Consider the following 8,196-nt stretch of genomic DNA (forward strand, 5'->3'; position numbering starts at 1 on the left):
GCTCCTGCTGAGCTGTCCTCCGTCTCCGTCCGCTGGCTCCTCTCTACTATGGGAGAGACATCATGACTCATGACATCTCTTCCATAGTAGCACCGCTCAGACAGTAGGGGTCAATTATGACCTCTAGTGTCAGTCAGCGGCGCCAGCTGCAGCGGGCGCCCATACAGACCACGTCACCTGCTGCAGCCGGGAAGGAGGCTCGCTACTGATTGGACAGCGTTTCCAGCACTAAATCCGCCAATCACATCTGGGGGACTGACAGGGGCGTGCATTCATCGGGGTTGAATGCATGCCCCTGTCATTGAGGCATCAGTAAATGTGCCGCTTCCCCAATCTTTTTCAAGGGGCTTTCACAGCCTCACCCCCTGCCCACCCCCGCTGCCCGGCACTTTAGTGTTAGCAGTGGTAGGCACCTCTCCCGCTGCCTCCCAGACCAACATTTTCACGGGGGGGGGGGGGGGGAGATTATTAAAATAATAAATGAAGATATTTATCACAGACTCTGTTATAAATATCTTCTTTTTATTATTTTAATCATTATGATAGGGGAGGCACTGCCTCCCCTGGCTGCACGTCCCTGCTCCTCCTTACAGAGTATTAATTCATCCCCACGGGAATCACCATCACAGGTCCATGTGTACATTCTGGAGGCAATTGCTGGTAAAGGTCTTCCCGTATGAATTTATAATTCCTTTTGATGAACATCATCTTCTCCACATTTTGTGGAATTAAACTCCTACGCCGATCGCTGAGAAGGTTGCAGGCTGCACTAAACACTCTTTTAGAGTACACAATGGAGGGGGGGGTGCAATTACGTAAAATAAAGCCAGTTTGTGCAAGGGCATCCAAATTGCCTCTTTTTCCTGCCAGTATACATACGGACAGTCTGACATGCCTACTTGGATGCTGTCACTCATATGATCCTCCACCATTCTTTTAAATGGTAACAGAATCATATGCAGTGACAGTAGACATGTCAGTAATCATTGGCAGGTCGTTCAGTCCGGACCAGATGTCAGCACTCACTCCTGACTGCCCTGATTCACCGCTGGCGGGTGGGTTAGGTTATCTTATCCTTTTCTCGCAGCCCCAGTTGTGGAAGTAAATGAAGGAGGAGCTGTTGATGGGTCACGTTCCGCTTGAGTTGACAATTTTCTCACCAGCAGATCTTTGAACCTGTCTGCTAGAAAGAGAGATACAATGTATGCTTTAAACCTAGGATCGAGCACGGTGGCCAAAATGTAGTGCTCTGATTTCAACAGATTGACCACCCTTGAATCCTGGCAAAGTGAATGAAGGGCTCCATCAACAAGTCCCACATACTTTGCAGAATTACTCCATCTTAGCTCCTCCTTCAATTTCTCCAGCTGCATCTGCAAAAGCCTGATGAGGGGAATGACCTGACTCAAGCTGGCAGTGTCTGAACTGACTTCATGTGTGTCAAGTTTGAAGGGTTGGAGAACCTTGCACAAGATGGAAATAATTTCCACTGCGCTTGAGTGAAGTGCATTCCCCCTCCTTTGCCTATATCGTAGGTGGCTGTATAGGCTTGAATGGCCTATTGCTGCTCCTCCATCCTCTCAAGCATATAGAGGGTTGAATTCCACCTAGTTACCACCTCTTGCTTCAGGTGATGGCAGGGCAGGTTCTGGAGTGTTTGCTGGTGCTGCAGTCTTCAGCATGCAGTGACTGAATGTTGAAAGTGACCTGCAATTTTTTTGGCCACCGACAGCATCTCCTGAATGCCCCTGTCATTTTGAAAAAAATTCTGCACCACCAAATTAATTGTATGTGTAAAACATGGGATGTGCTGGAATTTGCCCAGATGTAATGCATGCACAATATTGGTGGTGTTGTCTGATATCACAATTCCTCAGGAGAGTCTAAGTGGGGTAAGCCATTGTGTGATGATGTCCATCAGTATCTGTAAGAGGTTGTCAGCAGTGTTCTTCTTACAGAAAGTGGTAGTACATAGCATAGCCTGCCTAGGAACAAGCTGGCATTTGCTAGATGCTGCTACCGGTGCCACTGCTGTTGTTGTTGCTGCGGGAGGCAATGCATCTACCCAGTGGGCTGTCACAGTTATATAGTCCTTATTCTGCCTTGTTCCACTTGCCCGTGTTTAAGTGGACAGTGGGTACAACTGCATTTTTTAGGATGCTGATAACACTTTTTCTGATGTCTCTGTACATTCTCAGTATCGCCTGCCTAGTGAAGTGAAACCTAGATGGAATTTGTTACCCAAATGACTGTTGGACAATCAATTGCTTTCTTGAAGTAGTACAAGTAGTACAGTGACAATCGACTCCCAGCAGCAGCAACAGCAGCGGCAGCAACAGCAGCAGTAGGCTCAATGATCCTCCAGAGGAATCCCGGTTAGGAGAGGACTCCTCAGTCTTGCCAGTGACATGGCCTTACAGGACTACTGATATTCCTGACTGAGGAGGAAGTTGATGTTGAAGGAGTTGGTGGTGTGGCTTGCAAGAGCTTGGGTACAAGAGGAAGAAGGGATTTAGGTGTCAGTGGACTGCTTACAGTCTTACCCAAAGTTTCAAAACTTGACACTGACTTCTGATGAATGTACAGCAGGTGACGTATAAGGGAGTATGTTCCTAAGTGGTTAACGTCCTTACCCCTACTTATTACAGATTGACAGAGGCAGCACACGGATTGACAACTGTTGTCCGGATTTGTGGATTAATAATTCCACACCGAAGAGATGGCTTTTTTGGTATTTTGCCCAGGCATCACAATGGTCTTACTCATCCCATGGACAAAAGGTGTCTCCCACGGTGCCTCATTTAAATAAACCACATCACCCTCAGAATCCTCATTGTCAACTTCCTCCTCTGCGCCAGCAATACACATATCCTCATCCTGCTGTACTTCAACAGTGACATCCTAATGTTGAATATCAGAAACTGAACTGTGAGTTCTCCTTCCAGCACTTGCACAGGATGTGCAAATGGTGGAAGGTGCCACCTCTTCCCATCCAGTGTTGGGAAGGTAAGGCATCACAACCGCCGACACACTTGCACTCTCCTTGGGGATTTGTGATACAATCTTAGAACGCACAGTTCATTGCTGTGCTTTTGCTATCTTAACTGTTATCATTTTTCTAGTGGGAGGATGAGGGCTTCCATCAAGTTTACGATTCTCCTCAGACCATTTAAATGTATTTTTTTGGGTCTTTTTACTGAACTTTGGCTTTTTGGGTCACATATCACATTGGGCATCGGCCTTGGCAGACGATGTTGATGGCATTTCATCGTCTATGTCATGACTAGTGGCAGCAGCTTCAGCACTAGGAAGAAGTGGTTCTTGATCTTTCCCTATTTTATCCTCCAAATTTTTGTTCTCCATTATATTTCTAGAGTTATATAACACAATATGTGGCACAGGAGAGCATATCCCTACACCACACAGGGTAAACCCTGTGAAAGTTATTTGAATTCAATATTAATAACCCTTTTATTTGGAGTAAATAATATACAGCACATGTCAGTACCACTGGATTTATATGGCAGTACTACTGGATTTATATGGCAGTACCACTGGACTGGATTTATACGGCATTATCACTGGACTTATACGGCAGTACCACTGGAATTATACTGCAGTATCTCTGGAATTATATGGCAGTACCACTGGATTTATATGGCAGTACCACTGAACTGGATTTATACAGCAGTATCACTGGATTATACGCCAGTACCACTGGAATTATATGGCAGTATAACTTGAATTATACAGCAGTATCACTGGAATTATACAGCAGTACCACTGAATTTATACGACAGTACCACTGGACTGGATTTATACCACAGTATCACTGGATTTCTACGCCAGTACCACTGGAATTATACTGCAGTATCTCTGGATTTATATGGCAGTACCAAGGGACTGGATTTATACAGCAGTATCACTATATTATACGCCAGTACCACTGGAATTATATGGCAGTATCACTTGAATTATATAGCAGTATCACTGGAATTATACAGCAGTACCACTGAATTTATATGGTAGTACCACTGGACTGGATTTATACGGCAGTATCATTGGAGTTATACACCAGTATCACTAAAATTATATGGCAGTATCACTGGAATTATACTGCAGTACCACTGGAGTTATACAAAGTACCACTGGACTGTATTTATGCAGCAGTACCACTGGATTTATACTCCAGTACCACTGGAATTATATGGCAGTATTAATGGAATTATACGGCAGTATCACTGGAATTGTATGGCAGTACCACTGGATTTATATGGCAGTATCACTGGACTGGATTTATATGGCAGTATCATTGGACTTTTATGCCAGTACCACTGGAATGATATGGAAGTATCACTGGAATTATATGGCAGTATCACTGGATTTATACGGTTGTACCACTGGAATGGATTTATATGGCAGTACCAATGGAGTTATAGGGCAGTACAAGTGGTCTGGATTTATATGGCAGTACCACTGGACTAATATGCCAGTATCACTGGATTTATACGGTGGTATCACTGGCATTATGTGGGTCCCCTTCTCTCCCGAGTCCCGTATCCAGCAGCTGCAGCAGAGCTGTTAGCACTGTTAGTGCTCTGTCTGAGATCTTGAGACTCTGGTACAGTGCCAGAGTCCACAGCGCATGTGCAGGTCCATTTTTTCAGAGATTTGCACATGCACTTTAGACTCTGGCACTGTCCAGAGTCTCTAGTGCTCAGACAGAGCACTAATAGCACTGCTGCCGGCTACAGGATGGGAGACGAGGGGGCCCACACTCAGAGACTACACACGGGTCCCCTCCTCTCTAGATATGCCCATGACCACTAAAATGATATGGACTTACCACTGGACATATACAAAGAAAGAGTTTTTGGGAACCGCACTGGTCTAGCAATAATTTTTTGTATGTGTAGAAATCTGAAAAACGTCCTCTGAGAAACTGAAATTTGTGTTATAGAATTGCTTCGAATTGCGGTAACTGTGCAAATAGGAAGATTTTTTATCTTTTCAGTTGCACATTATTTAGTTACCATTCAGTGGTGCTCCCATGAGTCAGAAAATATGTTAAAGAACAATATTCCAAATAAAGAAAAATGGAAAAAGAAGTAGACTCTTTTTTGGGAGAATCTGAAAAATTCCTTTTCCCAACAAGTGGGAAAAAGAGTTGAGGCGCTGATATGAAAATATAGTGAACAAACAAACCATATAACAGTATATAATTAATGATTTATTAAAGCTATAAAAATGTTTATGTATATAGAGTACCGGCCGGTATATATATTCAAATTAATACAATCCTTAAAACAGAACAATTTAAAACAAGTGCATTCCTGTATCTAAATGGCTACATTCCAAAATAACCTTTATAGTAAACATGTATCAAGATGCTCATAAAAAATAAATATATATATATATATATATATATATATATATATATATGTGTTTAAAGTCACACTTCCCATCCGCTGGTTGCAGTTCCTTTATATGCGGACGTATCTGGAAGTCCGTAAGGTGATCTTTAGTACAAGATTGATATGTATGATACTCAGGGTGGACTGTTAATTTACTCAGTGACTTGCACTGTGGAGCAGTCTTTTAGTTGTTGTAACTCAGACTGGGCACACTATAAGCAGTCTTTATATCACTGTATGGCAAGAGGGGCACACTAATCTTTCGTGCAGGTGCTTGTTAGCTGAGTGATGGGGGAGCTGGACGGCAAGGATTTTTATTATTGCAAAAGGTGTATGATCACATGCTCACCTCATCCTCCACATTGGAACAAAAAGGCCGCTTCCAAATTGGGCTGTCAGCGTTATTGCAAACGCTCGTCTTTCCCACCTCTGTGACACAAGCTTCTCCCTCTGCGTCGTGGCGCTAGGCGCTGGGCTGCACCCGGGCTGACCGGCAGTTTTTACTTCTCGTGCCGCCCGCCTCCGCACCAGGTTACCACCGCTGCTGGGACACTCGTCTCACCTGCAGCTGTCTCCTCGTCAGTAACCTTATTGCCTGCAGTGTCAGGCTCCACGCTGCCGTTTGGCAGTAGTTGTTCTCCAACTCGCTCCTCCTCATGTATCATCAATTATAGAGCAAATGACCAGTAAATGGAAATACCGGCTTGGGGTACACTCATCAGAATGTTTACGCGTTTCTCTGCCTTTGATACAATCGGCAGCTTCTTCAGAACAGAAGCTGCCGATTGTATCAAAGGCAGAGAAACGCGTAAACATTCTGATGAGTGTACCCCAAGCCGGTATTTCCATTTACTGGTCATTTGCTCTATAATTGATGATACATGAGGAGGAGCGAGTTGGAGAACAACTACTGCCAAACGGCAGCGTGGAGCCTGACACTGCAGGCAATAAGGTTACTGACGAGGAGACAGCTGCAGGCGAGACGAGTGTCCCAGCAGCGGTGGTAACCTGGTGCGGAGGCGGGCGGCACGAGAAGTAAAAACTGCCGGTCAGCCCGGGTGCAGCCCAGCGCCTAGCGCCACGACGCAGAGGGAGAAGCTTGTGTCACAGAGGTGGGAAAGACGAGCGTTTGCAATAACGCTGACAGCCCAATTTGGAAGCGGCCTTTTTGTTCCAATGTGGAGGATGAGGTGAGCATGTGATCATACACCTTTTGCAATAATAAAAATCCTTGCCGTCCAGCTCCCCCATCACTCAGCTAACAAGCACCTGCACGAAAGATTAGTGTGCCCCTCTTGCCATACAGTGATATAAAGACTGCTTATAGTGTGCCCAGTCTGTGTTACAACAACTAAAAGACTGCTCCACAGTGCAAGTCACTGAGTAAATTAACAGTCCACCCTGAGTATCATACATATCAATCTTGTACTAAAGATCACCTTAAGGACTTCCAGATACGTCCGCATATAAAGGAACTGCAACCAGCGGATGGGAAGTGTGACTTTAAACACATATATATATATATTTTTTATGAGCATCTTGATACATGTTTACTATAAAGGTTATTTTGGAATGTAGCCATTTAGATACAGGAATGCACTTGTTTTAAATTGTTCTGTTTTAAGGATTGTATTAATTTGAATATATATTCCGGCCGGTACTCTATATACATAAACATTTTTATAGCTTTAATAAATCATTAATTATATACTGTTATATGGTTTGTTTGTTCACTATATTTTCATATCAGCGCCTCAACTCTTTTTCCCACTTGTTGGGAAAAGGAATTTTTCAGATTCTTTTTGCTTTTTAGTGGGACGAGCACACCCACTTTTAGAGGCTGCAGATATCAAAATATTATCAGCTTGCGCTGGGTTACTTTTCTTTAAAAAATCTTTTTTGGGAGCACTCTACCTCAGAGGAACTATAGTGTATCTATATTTTTTATACTGGTAAAATCATAATTTTAATAGTTTCCTAATTAAGAATATATAGAGTTGTTGGAGTTCGGGAAGAAGTGTATGTGATACAAGGCTACTATGCAAAATATTTATATCATTTGAAGTAAATAATTAGCAAAAAATCGCTATCATGTATTATGAGCCGGAAAAGCTGAACTTCTCATAAAAGGAAGAGAAGAAAATCACCTTTAGTCTCAAAAGTGTCAGTCACATAGGTATATGACCATCATTTTTACTGCAAAAAAATCCCAAGTGAAAAGGATGATTGCAGAGAATTGAATCATAGGTCATAAAAGTCCGAGTACTTATTTGGGACTTTCAGATTGGGTAGCAAAATTTATTTGCAGTACCAGGATGTTCCAAGGTGGTCTCCCATCCGAGTACTAGTCCGGCCCTCCACTTCTTAGCTTCCAAGATCGGAAGAGATTGGGCATCTCCAGTGGGGTATGTCCGCAATTTCTTAAGCTGACCCTTTCATTTGTCACCGATTTGGAAAAGGCATTGGACATATTTAATGCCCACGAAAGCAGCAGACACGTATGTGCCAAAACATGTTAGACAGGTGCAGATTGGATATAACAAATATATGGCAAGAAATTAATTATGGCCATAAAAACCAATCGGAGTAAATCCTTCCTTGTATATTTTATACTGTACACCAGTAGTTAATGAATAGATAATAGACTCATTCTAGGTTATGCTGTCTAAATGAGACAGAAAAGGCAATTAATTTTTTCACCAAGTATGGTCCAAGATTACTACAAAGGTCCCTTTATAGTTAATGGGTCATCATCTATATCTCTACAACCAAAGATCCACCA

General features: G+C 43.0%; 1 pseudogene; it reads right to left on the bottom strand.

The window, feature by feature from the left end:
- Positions 1-7,713: 7,713 nt before the first annotated feature.
- Positions 7,714-7,833, bottom strand: LOC134913842 (5S ribosomal RNA; annotated as a pseudogene).
- Between the last annotated feature and the right edge of the window lie 363 nt (positions 7,834-8,196).

This window comes from Pseudophryne corroboree, chromosome 4, assembly GCF_028390025.1.
Source record: "Pseudophryne corroboree isolate aPseCor3 chromosome 4, aPseCor3.hap2, whole genome shotgun sequence".
NCBI lineage: Eukaryota > Metazoa > Chordata > Amphibia > Anura > Myobatrachidae > Pseudophryne > Pseudophryne corroboree.